The sequence below is a fragment of the Salmo trutta genome, chromosome 16 (genome assembly GCF_901001165.1).
Source record: "Salmo trutta chromosome 16, fSalTru1.1, whole genome shotgun sequence".
Classification (NCBI taxonomy): domain Eukaryota; kingdom Metazoa; phylum Chordata; class Actinopteri; order Salmoniformes; family Salmonidae; genus Salmo; species Salmo trutta.
Window position 1 is genome coordinate 55,487,512 of NC_042972.1, and position 14,717 is coordinate 55,502,228.

A 14,717-nucleotide genomic window follows, 5' to 3' on the forward strand; every position below is an offset into this window, starting at 1 on the left:
GGATGGGGAGTGTCGCTGCACAGCTATTTTCAGGTCTCTCCAGAGATGTTCAATCGGGTTCAAGTCGGGGCTCTGGCTGGGCCACTGAAAGACATTCAGAGACTTGTCCCGAAGCCGCTCCTGTGTTGTCTTGGCTGTGTGCTTAGGGTCATTGTCTTGTTGGAAGGTGAACTTTCTCCCCAGTCTGAGGTCCTGAGTGCTCTGGAGCAGGTTTTCATCAAGGATCTCTTTGTACTTTGCTCCATTCATCTTTCCCCTCGATCCTGACCAGTCTCCCAGTCCCTGCTGATGAAAAACATTTCCACAGCAGGATGCTGCCACCACCATGCTTCACAGTAGTTATGGGGACAGATTTCCTCCAGACGTGACGCTTAGCATTCAGGCCAAAGAGTTCAATCTTGGTTTCATCAGACCAGAGAATCTTGTTTCTCATATTCTGAGAATCCTTTAGGTGCCTTTTTGGCAAACTCCAAGCGTGCTGTCATGTGCCTTTTACTGAGTGGCTTCCGTCTGGCCACTCTACCATAAAGGCCTGATTGGTGGAGTGCTGCAGAGATGGTTGTCTTCCTGGAAGTTTCTCCTATTTCAACAGAACTCTGGAGCTCTGTCAGAGACCATCGGGTTCTTGGTCACCTCCCTGACCAAGGCCCTTCTCCCCTGATTGCTCACTTTGGCCGGTTGGCCAGCTCTAGGGAGAGACTCGGTGGTTCCAAACTTCTTCCATTTAAGAATGATGGAGGCCACTGTGTTCTTGGGGACCTTCAATGCTACAGAAATGTTTTGGTACCCTTCCCCAGATCTGTGCTTTCACACAATCCTGTCTCGGAGCTCTATGGTCAATTCCTTCGACCTTATGGCTTGGTTTTTGCCCTGACATGTTCATGGGAATTGGGTGAAAAGGTGTGTGTGTTTGGGTGTGCGTCTGTAGGAGGTGGGAGGGGACCAGGGGACAGAGTATATTCTGTCCATCTGTTAGTCATTCAATCTAACAATCCCAGTAATTTCATTTCATTACGTAGTAAATGCAGTGGACCGTCTGGGGACGGAAATAATGGAGAGGGAGAAACATAATGCCTGCCAAAAATGTGAAATACACAAATAATTAACAACAAAAAACTGCTTTACACCACTGTTCTGTTACCTTAACTAGTGCCTAGTCCTACAGTATCCACAGTCTTGCCTCCTGCCAGGGTACCCCTCTGAGTACTTGTTGTTGAGGCAGGATCCCTGGGCCTCGAGAGCAGCCAGTCTGCAGAAGTTCTGTAGGCAGGAGAGAAAAACCAGAAGAAACGTACGTCAGGATCAGATCAATGCAGGAGACAGAAGGACAAGACCTTGTTAAATTAAAAACTGCTAAGTGATTAGCAGAAGTCTCCCCTGGAGCCAGTAACAATCATTACACTATCGAACCCAGTCTTCATACACTTATCTACAACAACAAAAAAGAAAAGGGCGAAAAAGCACAACCACTTCTATAAGCGGTGGCAAAGTTTCTCCTCCTAGTCACCTGGCTCGGTTGCCCCCCGCCTAAGAGAACTTAGATTCTATTGACAGTTTTGGTGGTAGAGGTCCTGGATAATACTTTGTTCGCCTTTGGGCCCCGCATGGAAAATAAAGTAGGGGGAAGACTAAGCGGTGGCAATGCACCGTGTAACGTTTAATCAGAATTCTGGAAACACCCTCACAGTTTTTTTGCCAGTGGTGCTAGTGGGGAATCCTAGGCCTGCTATAACCACCATAACTACAGTGTCAGTTCCCTCCCATGAAGAGCGAGGGGACTATAAGTACTATTCACAGTGTCATGGAGATGACAGGGGACAGACAGGCACCTCAGTGTGGCATTCTGACACTCCCAGCCCAGATTATCACAGCGCCTGTTGGGTGTCAGGCCACGCTCTGCCACACACACTCACTGATACACACACGTCTGGCACAGCGGCCTCCCTATAGGGTTGTATGCTAATGCCTCTCAGACCTCCACTAGAGAAGGATATGAGAGATAACATAAAGGCTCAGGTAATAGCTTACACACACACACACACACACACACGTAACGGCTGTCTGCTGTGTGCGTGTGCCATGCTGAGAAACAACCCCACTCCTCACATTAGACTTGGAAATGCAATCGCTGCCTGCGTGTTGTCCTTTTAAAACAAGCAAGCAAGCGGAGTAGCAGCAAGCTGAGCTAGTGGCACCTCAACCAGGAAGCCTCGGCTGTGGCCTGCCTGCCGAGAGGAGGCGAGGGTGTGTGTGTCTGTGTTTCAGAGGAGAGAAAGGGGGCGGTATGAAGATATCAGCTTTATCTCAGACTAAAGTGGGCCAGTTTTGTGTTGAGAGGAAGCTGATATACTCCACTGAGCAGGAATTGCAGGGCTGGAAGGAAGGAGGGAGGAATGGCAGGAGGAGGAGAGAGGATGAGGAACCTCACAGGATATAAAGGACCCGTGCGTTACAAATTTCCCTGCCGAGGGCGCTGTAGGACTATTTACCAGCGTGTGTTTGTTTATGTCTGGCTGGCGCCGCGTAGTTTAGCTCTCCCCCTCACTTGAGAGATATCGATCCCCTCCAGCTCGTTGCTTCAGCCAATCGGACTCTCCCCATGCATCCACACACTGTTCATGCACTGGTCATGCATGCTCGCTAACACTGCAATGGCCGGACAGGTCCGTGGCACACTCTAGTAAGGGTATAAATACAGCCAGGGCCTGGACGGTGATATTCCAGTCTCAGAGTGTGGGTGGACTTATGTGCATGTTGTTATTGTTGTTTAGCTTGGCTATACTTTACCTCTGTAATCATTATTTAGCAATTACTGTTAAGTATGTATGCCATCTCATTGGCTTGTAGCTCTGCTTTAGGTTACTTACTGTCATGTAAATAGTCCTTTCTTGCACTGCTGCCATTTATTACTGTTAGCAGCCATTGCTAACATTACTGCTGTGTAATACATGCATATTACCTTAGATACAGTCCTTACCTATTGTGCTATTGCTGTTCTGTTCCATTTCTATTCACTGTTGTGTTCCATTTGATATGCATACATTCATCCTGCTCTATTCATCACAATCCATGTGTATTCCTTTCATTTCAGTATTACTGATCCATCCCCATGTACATCTCTTGCTCTCTCTATGTGTGTGTGTTTGAATAAAGTTTCCTGTGTGTATTAACTCTTGGGCTCCCTTATTACCCTCTAACCGGGGGCAGTGTCAGTTGGTCACAGACCAGCAAACACAGAGTTGGGTCACGTCCTTTCACCATGTGTCTTTGTTTGAATACTAAAAAATCTCCTGGTTCCGTCAAATGTTTATGAAATGGAAACAAAAATATGCACTGATTTATCTAATGACCTGTACAGTGTTTCCCCCAATTTTTTATTTTTAGCTAAGGCAATGGAGGGGAGGGGGGATGGGATTGGGTGCCTGGCTTATATCGGCCAGAAATTGGAGGCAGAGGAAAATGTGCTGTTATTCAGGTAATTTCCTGCAATTCTATGAATTTTTCCATGGAGCTAAGAGAATATTGCAGTGTGAAAGCTAATTTCTTACAATTCTAAGCATTTTGCCATGGCTAATTCTGTGTCCTTCTGCTCAAACATTATAACAAAACCAATGGGGACCCCAATCGGGGACATTGGGCATGTACCCTGCGTGCTCCGTTATGGTAGCCATGCCAAAAACAAATTAATTCGTTTTTAGAATTTTTGATTCTCCCTGACTGTCTAGCTTTTCTTTAGGTGGTTTCTACTTCTCAAAGATTATATTATTTCAAAATATATTGGAAATTAGTTAGGCTGCATTTAGATAGTCTTTAAAACCTGAACCTAAGCAACACAAGGACTAGTGTCTGGTTTCAATTATGGACTCTTTTGGTTAAGGTAGTTGATGAAAATTAGCCACTTGTGAAATGCACTCATTAGCTACTATTTAGTATTTTATTCAAGCGGATAAACTAGTGACCCAGGCAGTGACGTAGTTCCTCTAAAAGAGCCCATATCATTGAAACCAGACCTTAGTCACTGTGTTGCCTAGGGAAGGTTTCCGAGACTAGCGTTTAGACAGGCAGCCCAGTTCTGATATCTGAGAAAGATCTGATGTAAAAAGGGCAGATGTGATTTTGTCAAAAGACCAATTAGTGGAAAAAAGATCAGAATTGGGCTGCCTGTGTGAACGTCAGTTAATGATCAGGATCTGGGGTCATATGTAGGCTATCAAGTGTATCAGAGTAGGAGTGCTGATCTAGGATCAGGTCCCCCTTGTCCATGTAATTGTATTAATTGTGATCTAAAAGGCTAAACTGATCCTAAATCAGCACTCCTACACCGAGACTCTTGATGCATACAGCCACCGATTGAGAGTGAATGGGATTAGGCCTAAGTGTGTCTTGTAATTACTAAACTGACAGTGCCAGCCTGACAGCTCAGTTTACCTCTGACGTGATGAGCTCCAGTCCTCTGCACTGTCTGTCCTCTTTCCGCAGCAGGCCCCACATCTCAGGGTCCTCCTGGGCCAGACTGTCCTGCCCTGTCCACGGGCCTTGTGTTCCACATTACTGGTATGTAATGCTGACCCCTCCTTGCCCCCACGCTGCAGAGAGCCACCGGGGCACGGTTGGCACAGCAGCTGGAAGAGGGGAGAGAGAGGACACAGGGACAGAGAGAGGTTATTCATGGGTCCATGATACAAGGACAACTAGGTCGTGTTCACTTGGTGCCTTGGGAACAAAACGTTTGGAAACGGAGGATGTATTGGCATGCTAGATTAGCAATTGCCCAACAGCACATAGCTCTTCCACAAATCTCAATAAATTAAGACAACAATGGTAGCATGACATGTTGTTATGTACATTCATACGATTACTAAAGCTTGTACATTCATACGATTACTAAATAAAACCCAACAGGATTATGAATAGTTGTTAGGGTTGTACAATTTAAGGCAATTCCAGAAATTCTGGTTTGGAGGTTCAAGTTACCGGAATTATTCAAACCTAGTTGGCGTAGTTGGCAGTGCTTGCACATCACCAGCTCTTGGCTGTAAATTGATGTGTTGTAGATACAGAAGAAGCTAGAAGTGTGTCAGAGACTGTGACTACATAATCAAAGTGGCTTCTTGGGAACTTACTGTGTCTTGTGAAAAAGAGACACATGGAGTGTGTTCTCACTATCATTTTAAACAATTAATACATTTGAAACCATGTTCCAACTTCAAACGCACGAAGTATAAAAATAGAATCTTATGTCTCCCTCTCATGCAGTCCAATATGTAACGAAAAACAGTCAGCTGGGGTGTTTGTCAGATATCAATAATCAGCGTGGTTGTTCAATTATGTCTATCAGCAGTACTGAGAGGAGGGCACGATGCTGGATCCTTTACTGCCCAGTGTACCAGACCCTGGCAGAGGAACAGTATAGCACATATTCAGCACTTCCTCTTATCTAATCTCAGCTAGCCCAGTGTGCCTAGCGGCTCCATACTCTGTTCCATACCGCTGCTGCTCACTACTGGATATTGTCCACACAGTTGAAACTTCATTCTTTCACACATTTAACATAGGCCTATTCCTATTAGATCCCTTGGGAATAATGTCTTCTGACCTCAATGGAACTTTCCTGGTTATATTAAAGTTTAGATCCTGTTCTGGGCCCGGTTTTGCGACAGCGATGGAATTTATGCGTACAAGTGTTTTAACGATGCGTCTTTCCTACAATGGCCAAAGATGTAACATGCGTTTCCTAAAACACCACGCAGAGACAACGTTTACCTAAGTGCGTCGTTGAGGCATGTGTTGATACTGATAGGATCGAAAGGCAGCACTGCTCAAGGATTAGCTTCATCCGTTAAAATGTTCACTAACATTAGAATTATTTGCCAATACTGACAACGGATCAGCTCCTAGAAAGATATTGGTCGCGTTCCCCTGCTCAAACGTTGCATGCATCAACCAATGGATACATGCCCGTCATGAACTGTGTCATCGACTGATAGATTGCTTTAACATATGGTTAGCTGACACGTAAAATACCTAACGAGTCGTAAATTCTGGCAGGCGTCAGCAACGCCTGGGCAGAGAAACGAGCCCATTATCACCTATGGTTGCAAATATTGAGTATGTTTACATGCACACTAATAATTCAATATTAAACTGATTATGGCAGTAGTAAACACCTTACTCTGCTTATCTTAATCGGCGTAAGGTCAAAATCGAAGTAAGCATACACCGATTAAAACACCTGGTTTTCTGAGCAATCTTTCGAATTATAAGGACACGTAAAAAGTTGAATCAGTGTTCCAGCGGGTGTGTATTTGATCTGCACATGTGCCAGTACCGGTAGCGCAAGCCTCCCTCTTATACACGAGTAAAGGGAGTTCGGAAAAACTGGAAGTATGAAAACTATTTGTAAGATGCTAAAACTTCATGTTCGAACTCAAAAATAACATGGTCACTGTGGTAGACTTGGGCTAATCCCACTGCTGACAACATGTGAGAGAGCTGGTCTACTCTAACACTTAAAAAGGCATAAAAGGTCCAATGCAGCCGTTTTATCTCGATATCAAATCATTTCTGGGTGACACTTAAGTACCTTACTGTGATTGTTTTCAATTAAAATTGTCAAAAATAAGCAAAAATCACTTCTTAGTAGTGATGTTACGTTTGATAACGGAGCCCGGAGCCATGCGTCGAAATCACTAAGCAGTGTACCGATGCTTGTATTCACCTTGTCAGAAGTATGTCATCAATGACGTCCGAAGATTGTTTCGTTGAACAACAACCTAAATAATGTAATGAACCTATTTGACACAATTGGCTGCAAAACCTCTGATTCAGGAACCTTCATTTCCCAAAGCACTACTTCTTAGCAAATACCAATTTCTCTGTCTGAGTGAGGAGGGGAAAACTGAAAACTAGCTGTTATTGGCTTAGTGGTTTGGAACTCTATTTTATTGATCTATTAACTAATTTAGGTCAAAACTCCATCCAACCAAAACAGGCTGAAATTTAAGGTGGTTTCTTTCAAACAGCTCTTACACTAAAAGGGCATTATCATAATTTTCCAGTATTATTCCAACCTCATTGTGGAAATATACTGTATATAAAACATAGGAAAATCACATTGACTGCACAGGGCCTTTAAAAACAATAACTAATGAAAAAGGTTCAAAATTACTTAATTTATTTTAAAACTGCAGCGCAAGTAAAACCATTTGCAGTAAAAACCATCACCTTGCTTGAAGAACCTCCAATTAGCTAAAATCATGTGCACTTGTGTCAGTTTGCCAGCATGAAAGGAAACAACCAATCAGAACACAGAAACGATTGACAAGACAATTAGCATTTGGGGTGTGTGCTATTGACAATCAGCGCAGACTATGGAACATCCTGCTGTTGGAAATTAAATAAAATAAACAAACATTACTTGCTTCCACAGTTAAATAAGTTACTTTAAAATTAGTCTTTAGTCCAAGTGAAGGTCTCTCCTTTACACTTTCCCTTCACCCTCCCATTTACTCAGTCTCTCCCTACACAGCCAATTAGGGGGATAGTATTCACATACTGTACATGTAAGGGGGGTGGAAGATGTTGTTGTGTGCTGTAAGATTTCCCAGTCTTGGATAGTCAGAAGAGGCTGTCTAAAAACACAGAATAGATCTGGGACCGAGGTACGGCCTCAGTTTGTGTAACTACAAAAGTGCTGAGTTGTTACAATCTTTGCAGAGGAGGGTGCATACTAAATAAATAGCTCATCACCATTTATTAAACAGCAGGACTAGCCTAATAATTAGGGATGTAGCGTTTCACCGATAAGCATCGATCCCCGGTTCAAATACCAAATCACACCCTTCTCGTCGCCCCTCCACCTCCACGTCCGCGCTCACGTGCACCTCTGCGATTTGCACAAATTCCCCGAAGCTGAGGGAGTGAAAATGACAGAGTGTATGGGCTAATTAGCCCCTCCGGTAAGTACTTCGACTGAGCCTGCAACACTGCTGGCTTCATAGCAAAGTGGAATCTGGCACCGCGTTCTTGGAGTTTGCTCAATTTCACACAAAAGAATGGAAAGGCGTGCCTAATTATATGACACGAGCATTTGTTTGTCTGATGTTGTAAAATATGTTTAACTGTTACCAAGGTTTATATTTTGTAAAACAAATTTCATAAATTGCATCATTCATGTCACAAGTGTGTCCCGAAGATGATGGGTTTATTGATCCTCTCTGCCACTCTCTGGAAGTCACCCTCGGTGTTTTGTCCGAAACACGTGACACCAGAGGGCCCTCCAAGTGAGTTGGTAGGTTCGAGGCGGTGGTTTGGGATTCACCATAAGATAGGAGTGCGTTGGCCGTCATTACAAATCGTCGGTTCACTTGATTTTTGGGCTGATATTACTTTCTACCTTACTATGGCGTCCTTTCCATCTCACATTTCGATGGCGCAGGGGGGCATGACGAGAACGTGGAAAATATTGTTGAGCGCGGGTGGAAAGAATTGAAAGTTCAGATAAAACATTGAGGGTGCAGAGGATGTTGAGGAGCTGAGAGAGAGTTATAAGAGAGACTTATAAAAGCTCAAACAAAAATGCCAGAAAGTGGGATTGAGCGCAATAAATTAAGTGTTGAGCACTGCTCACAGTATACTAGTTAAGGATCATATCCCCTCCACCTTACCTGACATTCTTTTGATAGAATGGCTCTGGAGGAGACGGCTGCCGTATTATGGGCTCCTAACAAATTGTGTGCTATTGTGTGTGTTTTTCGTGTTATTTTGTACATAATGTTTTTGCCACCGTCTCTTGAGACCGAAAAGAGATTCTGGATATCAGAACAGCCATGACTCACCTCATACTGGACAAAGATTTTTTCTTTAACGAGTCGGACGCAAAGGATTTACTTCAGACACAGGAAAAGGCCCAAATCCCTGACATTCGCAGGAAGAAGAGACGGAGATATAGGGGATGTAGGTCGGGGTGCCTTGTAAGTATCCGACAGCAGGTGGGTAATCTGCCTCTACCATCTGTCCTATTAGCCAACGTGCAATCATTGGATTTTTAAACTGGATGAGCTCCGATCAAGTCTGTCCTAACAACGGGACATTAAAAACTGTAATATCTTATGTTTCACCGAGTCGTGGCTGAACGACGACATGGGTAACATACAGCTGGCTGGGTTTTCCGTGCATCGGCAAGCTAGAACAGCTCCCTCCGGTAAGACAAGTGGTGGCGGTCTGTGTCTATTTGTCAATAACAGCTGGTGCACGAAATCTAATATTAAGGAAGTCTCGAGGTTTTGCTTGCCTGAGGTAGAATATCTCATGATAAGCTGTAGACCACACTATTTACAAAGAGAGTTTTCATCTATATTTTTCGTAGCTGTCTATTTACTACCACAAACCAAACTGGCACTAAAACAGCACTCAACAAGCTACTGTATATAAGGCCATAAGCACCCAGAGGCAGGGAAACTTAAATCTGTTTCAACTAATTTCTACCAGCATGTTACATGTACAACCAGAGGAGAAAAAAAACACCTTTACTCCACACACAGAGACGTGTACTAAGCTCTTCCTTGCCTTCCATTTGGAAAATCTGACCATAACTCTATCCTCCTGATTCCTGCTTACAAGCAAAAACTAAAGCAGGGAGTACAAGCAGGGAGTCACTCAATATGGAAGTGCTCAGATGAAGCAGATGCTAAGCTACAGGACTGTTTTAATGGCACAGACTGGACTATGTTCCGGGATTCTTCCAATGGCATTGAGGAATACACCACATCAGTCACTGGCTTCATCAATAAGTGCATCGATGACATCGTCCCCACATTGACCATACGTACATACACCAACCAGAAGCCATGGATTACAGGCAACATCCGCACTGAGCTAAAGAGTAGAGCTGCCGCTTTCAAAGAGCGGACTCTAACCAATAAAAATCCTGTTATTGCTTCCGAAGAACCATTAATCAGGAAAAGCATCAATACAGGACTAAGATCGAATCATACTACACCAGCTCCGACACTCGTCGGATGTGGCAGGGCTTGCAAACCATTACAGACTACAAAGGAAAGCACAGCCGAGAGCTGCCCAGTGACACGAGCCTACCAGACGAGCTAAATTACTTCTATGTTCGCATCGAGGCAAATAATATTGAAACATGCATGAGAGCACCAGCTGTTCTGGACGACTGTTTGATCACGCTCTCCGTAGCCGATATGAGTAAGACCTTTAAACAGTTCAACATTCTGCAGGGCATGACCAACTGGCAAGTGTCTTCACTGACATTTTCAACCTGTCCCTAACCGAGACTGTAATACCAACATGTTTCAAGCAGACCACAATAGTCCCTGTGCCGAAGAACACCAAAGTAACCTGCCTAAATGACTACCGACCCATAGCACTCACATCTGTAGCCATGAAGTGCTTTGAAAGGCTGGTCATGGCTGACATCCACACCATTATCCCAGAAACCCTAGACCCACACAATTTGCATACCCCCCCCAACAGATCCACAGATGACGCAATCTCTATTGCACTCCACACTGCCCTTTCCCACCTGGACAAAAGGAACACCTACATGAGAATGCTATTCATTGACTACAGCTCAGTGTAAAACACCATAGTGCCCTCAAAGCTCATAACTAAGCTAAGGACCCTGGGAGTAAACACCTCCCTCTGCAACTGGATCCTGGACTTCCTGACAGGCCACCCCCAGGTGGTAAGGGTAGGTAGCAACACATCTGCCATGCTGATCCTCAACACGGGGGCCCCTCAGGGTGCATGCTCAGTCCCCTCCTGTACTCCCTATTCACCCATGACTGCATGGCCAAGCGTGACTCCAACACCATCATTAAGTTTGCCGATGACACAACAGTGGTAGGCTTCATGAACGACAATGATGAGACAGCCTATAGGGAGGAGGTCAGAGACCTGGCAGTGTGGAACCAAGATAACAACCTTGCCCTCAACGTGATCAAGACAAAGGAGATGATCATGGACTATAGGAAAAGGAGGGCCGAGCACACCCCCATTCTCATCTATGGGGCTGTAATGGAGCAGTTTGAGAGCTTCATGTTCCTTAGTGTCCATATCCCCAACAAAATATCATGGTCTGGACACACCAAGACAGTCGTGAAGAGGGCATGACAACTCTTATTCACAAAATATTTGGCATTGGTCCTCAGATCCTCAAAAAGTTATACAGCTGCACCATCGAGTGCATACTGACCGGGTGCATCACCGCCTGGTATGGCAACTGCTCGGCCGCAAGGCACTACGGAGGATAGTGCGTACTGCACAGTACATCACTGGGGCCAAGCTTCCTGCCATCCAGGACCTCTATAACAGGCGGTGTCAGAGGAAGGCCCTAAAAATTGCCAAAGGCTCCAGCCACACTAATCAGAAACGTTTCACTCTGCTACTGCATGGCAATTCTAGGTCCAAAGGCTTCTTATTAACAGCTTCTACCCCAAAGTCATAAGACTCCTGAACAGCTAATCAAATTTCTACCCAGACTATTTGCATTGACCCCACCCCCATTTTTACGCTTCTACTACTCTGTTTATTATCCATGCATAGTTACTTTACCTCTACCTGCATGTACATATTACCACATTTATCTCAACTAACCTGTGCCCCCGAACGTTGACTCTGTACTGATATTTTCATTTTTTTTTACTTCAGTTAACTTTAGTAAATACTTTAACACTTATTTTTCTTAAAACGGTATTGTTGGTTAAGGACATGTAAGTAAGGATTTCACTGTAAGGTCTACCTACACCTGTTGTATTCAGCGCATGTGACAAATTTGATTTGATTTGACACCATAGACCCACTGCAATTTGCATTGCACACTGCCCTATCTGGACAAGAGAAATACCTATGTAAGAATGCTGTTCATTGACTACAACTAAGACTTCAATACCATAGTACCCTCCAAGCTCATCATTAAGCTTGGGGCCCTGGGTCTGAACACCACCCTGTGCAACTGGGTCCTGGACTTCCTGACCGGATGGCCACAAGGTGGTGAAGGTAGGCAACAACAACTCCACTATGCTGATGCTCAAGACAGGGGCCCCACAAGAGTGCGTGCTCAGCCCCTTCCTATACTCCCTGTTCACGCATGGCCATGCATGCCTCCAACTCAATCATCAAGTTTGCAGACGACAACTGTTGTAGGCCTGATTACCAACAACAACGAGAAAGCCTACAGGGAGAAGGTGAGAGTCCTGGCGGAGTGGTGCCAGGAAAATAGCCTCTCCCTCAACATCAACAAAACTAAGGAGCTGATCTTGGACTTCAGGAGACAGCAGAGGGAGCATGGCCCCATTCACAGGGCCGCAGTAGAGAAGGTGAATAGCTTCAAGTTCATCGGCATACATGTCACTGGCAATATGAAATGGTCCACCCACACAGACTGCAGTGAATAAGGCGCAATAGCGCCTCTTCAGCCTCAGGAGGCTGAACAAATACAGCTTGGCCCATAAGATCCTCACAAACTTTTACAGATGCACCATTGAGAGCATCCTATCGGGCTGTATCACCGCCTGGTATGGCAATTGCACCGCCCTCAACCTCAGGGCACTCCAGAATGTGGTGCGGTCTGCACACTGCCTGCCCTCCAAGGCATCTACAGCACCCGGTCAAAAATATAAGTAAGTACCTCAGCCACCCAAGCAACGGCCTGTTCACCCCATTATCATCCAGAAGGCGAGGTCAGTACAGGTGCATCAAAGCTGGAACCGAGATACTGAAAAACAGCTTCTATCTCAAGGCCATCAGACTTAAATAGCCATCACTAACCGGCCTGCACCTAGTACCCTGCCCTGAACTTAGTCACCGTCACTAGTCGGCTACCACCCCGTAACTCAACCCTGCACCTTAATAATGGTTACAAGTATGTGGATACCCCTTCAAATTAGTGGATTCAGCTATTTCAGCCACACCCTTTGGTGACAGGTGTATAAAATCGAGCACACAGCCATGCAATCTCCATTTCTGTCTCGTTAGAGCTGCCCCGGTCAACTGTAAGTTCTGTTATTGTGAAGTGGAAACGTCTAGGAACAAAGTGGTAGGCCGCAAAGTGGTAGGCCACACAAGTGCAATGAATGGGACTGCCGAGTGCTGAAGAGCATAGTGTTTAAAAATGGTCTGTCCTCAGTTGCAACACTCACTATCAAGTTTCAAACTGCCTCTGGAAGCAACATCAGCATAAGATCTGTTCATCTGGAGCTTCACGAAATTGTTTTCTATGGCCGAGCAGCAGCACACAAGCCTAAGATCATCATGCGCAATGCCTGGCATCACCTGGAGTGGTCTAGAGCTCGCCGCCATTGGACTCTGGAGCAGTGGAAACGCATTCTCTAGAATGATGAATCACGCTTCACCATCTGGCAGTCCGATGGACGAATCTGAGTTTGGAGGATGCCAGCAGAACGTTACCTGCCCCAATACATAGTGCCAACTGTAAAGTTTGGTGGAGGAGGAATTATGTTCTGGGGCTATTTTTCATGGTTTGGGCAAGGCCCCGTAGTTCCAGTGAAGGGAAATCTTAATGCTACAGCATACAATGACATTCTAGATGATTCTGTGCTTCCAACCTTGTTTGGGGAAGGCCCTTTCCTGTTTCAGCATGACAATGCCCCATGCACAAAGAGAGATCCATACAGAAATGGTTTGTCAAGATCGGTGTGGAAGAACATGACTGGCCTGCACAGAGCCCTAACCTCAACCCCATAAAAAACCTTTGGGATGAATTGGAACGCCAGCTGCGAGCCTGGCCTAATCGCCCAAAATCAGTGCCTGACTTCACTAACGCTCGTGGCTGAATGGAAGCAAGTCCCTGCAGTAATGTTCCAACATCTCGAGGAAAGCCTTTGTACAAGAGTGGAGGCTGTTATAATATATACTGCTCAAAAAAATAAAGGGAACACTTAAACAACACATCCTAGATCTGAATGAAAGAAATAATCTTATTAAATACTTTTTTCTTTACATAGTTGAATGTGCTGACAACAAAATCACACAAAAATAATCAATGGAAATCCAATTTATCAACCCATGGAGGTCTGGATTTGGAGTCACACTCAAAATTAAAGTGGAAAACCACATTACAGGCTGATCCAACTTTGATGTAATGTCCTTAAAACAAGTAAAAATGAGGCTCAGTAGTGTGTGTGGCCTCCACGTGCCTGTACGACCTCCCTACAATGCCTGGGCATGCTCCTGATGAGGTGGCGGATGGTCTCCTGAGGGATCTCCTCCCAGACCTGGACTAAAGCATCCGCCAACTCCTGGACAGTCTGTGGTGCAACGTGGCGTTGGTGGATGGAGCGAGACATGATGTCCCAGATGTGCTCAATTGGATTCAGGTCTGGGGAACGGGCGGGCCAGTCCATAGCATCAATGCCTTCCTCTTGCAGGAACTGCTGACACACTCCAGCCACATGAGGTCTAGCATTGTCTTGCATTAGGAGGAACCCAGGGCCAACCGCACCAGCATATGGTCTCACAAGGGGTCTGAGGATCTCATCACGGTACCTAATGGCAGTCAGGCTACCTCTGGCGAGCACATGGAGGGCTGTGCGGCCCCCCAAAGAAATGCCACCCCACACCATGACTGACCCACCGCCAAACTGGTCATGCTGGAGGATGTTGCAGGCAGCAGAACGTTCTCCACGGCATCTCCAGACTCTGTCACGTCTGTCACGTGCTCAGTGTGAACCTGC

At 45.3% G+C, this 14,717-nt stretch overlaps 1 pseudogene; it reads right to left on the reverse strand.

Annotated features, from left to right (window-relative positions):
- LOC115149833 (serine hydroxymethyltransferase, mitochondrial-like) overlaps positions 1-8,842 on the reverse strand; it is a 38,794-nt pseudogene extending 29,952 nt beyond the window's left edge.
- Between the last annotated feature and the right edge of the window lie 5,875 nt (positions 8,843-14,717).